The sequence below is a fragment of the Egretta garzetta genome, unplaced genomic scaffold (genome assembly GCF_000687185.1).
Source record: "Egretta garzetta isolate BGI_Z169 unplaced genomic scaffold, ASM68718v1 scaffold561, whole genome shotgun sequence".
NCBI classification, from domain to species: Eukaryota; Metazoa; Chordata; class Aves; order Pelecaniformes; family Ardeidae; genus Egretta; species Egretta garzetta.
The window spans coordinates 539,996-542,657 of NW_009258760.1; positions in this window are offsets into that span (position 1 = coordinate 539,996).

Consider the following 2,662-nt stretch of genomic DNA (forward strand, 5'->3'; position numbering starts at 1 on the left):
GTAAAAACATTATGTGCTAACTTTTTTTTAATGGTGCATCTGGCTACCATATGTCCAATGGCAGCTTGAAGCTTATCTTTCTGATTTTCGGTACCTTGCCTCTACAAACCTGGGAATGTTTACCATTTAACGCCTGCCACTCTGAGCTTCTAGCTTTCCAGACAGAGGGCCAAAATTGTATTCTAAAGGGCCAATATGGTATTTTATCAGTTTGAGTTATAACATAGCATTGTCTAGCTCTGGCACAGTCTCAATCAATATGATTATCTTCTAGGAAAGATAGGCTTTAGCGTTGAGTGGTGAATATGCCTGTCAAACACAATGCATCCAAAAATGTGTCTGACCTCCTCTGCACTACTCTCACTCCTAATTTAGTTTATTCAGTCTCCTCCAAATTGGTGATAGACAGGCATTTAACATGATCACTGCTGTCCATGTCTTTTACAAACCGAAACGTCAGCATAAATGACACACTTGCAAAAAACTGATGCTCTTTCATCCCTGCTGAAATGAACCCTAGCTTTAAACATAGAATATCCAGCCCCCTCTAAATCCCAGATGTAAAGACAGTCAAGAGATATCCTCGTGGCATCAGTCCTAATCCTAACCTGGCAGTTTTTACTACATTTAACAAAGCTTGCTTATAGTTCCCTATTTCATAGCTTTGCTCTCCACCTAAGTGCATCCCAGTCTACAGTTTAGTACTTTCTGGTAATTAACAGGATTTTTGGAACACAAGACACATTTAAACTATGTCTACATGGGTACTACACGGAGATTTCAGTCAGATTAAACTCTTGCCAGCTACATTTTTCTTATTTAAAGTGTCTGAAGTCCTGTGGCAGTAACAGAAAGAATGAAGCTGTCCCTTCTTTTTCAGTGGAAACAAATTAATTTATCACTAATAAAAAGCCCTTTGCTGCTCCTTAAAGGCTAAAAATGGTGAGTCAGATTCATTCTTGTGATAGCATTTATACAATTTAAGAAACCCTCTCAGCTGACTGAAAAGTGGAATGGCTTTTCTTCATCCATTTAATCTCAGTGTAACAGCATCTATGGCTACAATCCATGGTTTAATCTCTGGTTACAATATGGCCAGTTAATACAGCTTCAAATAAATGACTGTATTTCTATCATATTAAACTCGCAGCCAAAAAAATGGGATTTTTCTTTTTTGTTTGTTTCTTTAAGTGTCAAGAAAAAGTCCAAAGCTGTGGCTGTCAGCAGTGCTTAAACTGGTAGACAACTTTTTGATGATTTTTTTTCCCACATTTTAGAGAGACAGGAAAAGGAACGTCTTGAGGTTAGAGCACCGTAGTTTGTATTTCAATATAACGTCACAAGCATCTGATAGCTCATTCACACATAATGTCAAGATCAGTTCTACAAGATCTTACTCTGACTTACAAGACAACTATTCTTCTTGGAAAGCTGCCAGTCTGTTCTGCAGATTACATAAAGCATTAAATCCTTCAGACACAGGTTCTATGATTATTTAAGGGTTTTCATAATTTCTGCAACACACGTCTATGCCTAAACTGTACTTACTCTTCAGCAGATTCTTCTAATCATGTATTCTACACTTTCTTGACCCACAGGCTTTGATATAATTGTTGGCTGATTCAGATTGAGGAGTTGTGTTTTTTACTGCAGAATTCCTGGCAGGACAAGCTGATGCAGTCCAGATACATACCCTTTTAAAGCCTATTTTAACCAAGTCTGCATATATAGTTTAAAAACAGATGTGTTTAAAATAGTGCAAATCAAAGACTGATTTGCAAGTTTTGTAGGGCTGACAAGGTCAGCCAGTTTAGGTTAGTATTTGCATCGTTGCCATCTCTTGCAATTTTGCTTGAATTCTTCTGATATCTAGTATTCACTATAAAACCCAGACTGCTGGAACCAAGAGCCTTCATGAACTTCTGTACTTTAATTTTTATAAAAAGTTTCCAAAACTTTCCCAGGAAAAAAAAAAAAAAAAAAAAAAAAAAAAAAGAGACCCAAACACCTAATTTTAAAAGCATAATGCCCAGAAAATGAATAAAAAGGAATTAAGACATTCCTTTAAAAAAAGGATTTCATAATTTAAAAGCCAGCTGTGGGGTGCAGAGGTGCTAAATTTTTGAGGGTTTCCTATTTCCACTTCTTGATCTGTTTGGATATGAATAGCTTGGGAGGCCTTCTCTCTCTGTTCTTTCAAAGTGTCACATAAAATGTAGTTGGCGAGTAATCAACTTATAACCTACTTTTTTGTGGAGCTAACTTCAGTTTCTTTGCAATATTAAGCTTGCTTTCTCGCTTTTCTAGTGGAGACAAGTGCTTTGAACTGAAAACGTGTCACAGTTGACCAGCTTTATTTACCTTCATAAAATCGTTTCAAACTCCTCTGCTGATAAAGAGTATCAGAGTTCATGATTTCCCATGCGGGTTACGACGAAATGCTGCTTTGCTGGCACGGCTAAGGCCGAGCCACCTAGCGCAGCTGAAAACACAAACCCAAGCCTCTCTTCTCCCTGAAGTTACAGACAGCTGATCAAAGCGCCAGCAGACAACACGTTCGAACTTCTCCCCGTTCCCACAGCCTTCTTTCAAAGTATTATTTGCAGGGCTGACATCACCCGGGCCCAGCCGCCCCCACCGGCGGCTCCGCTCTTTCCCCCTG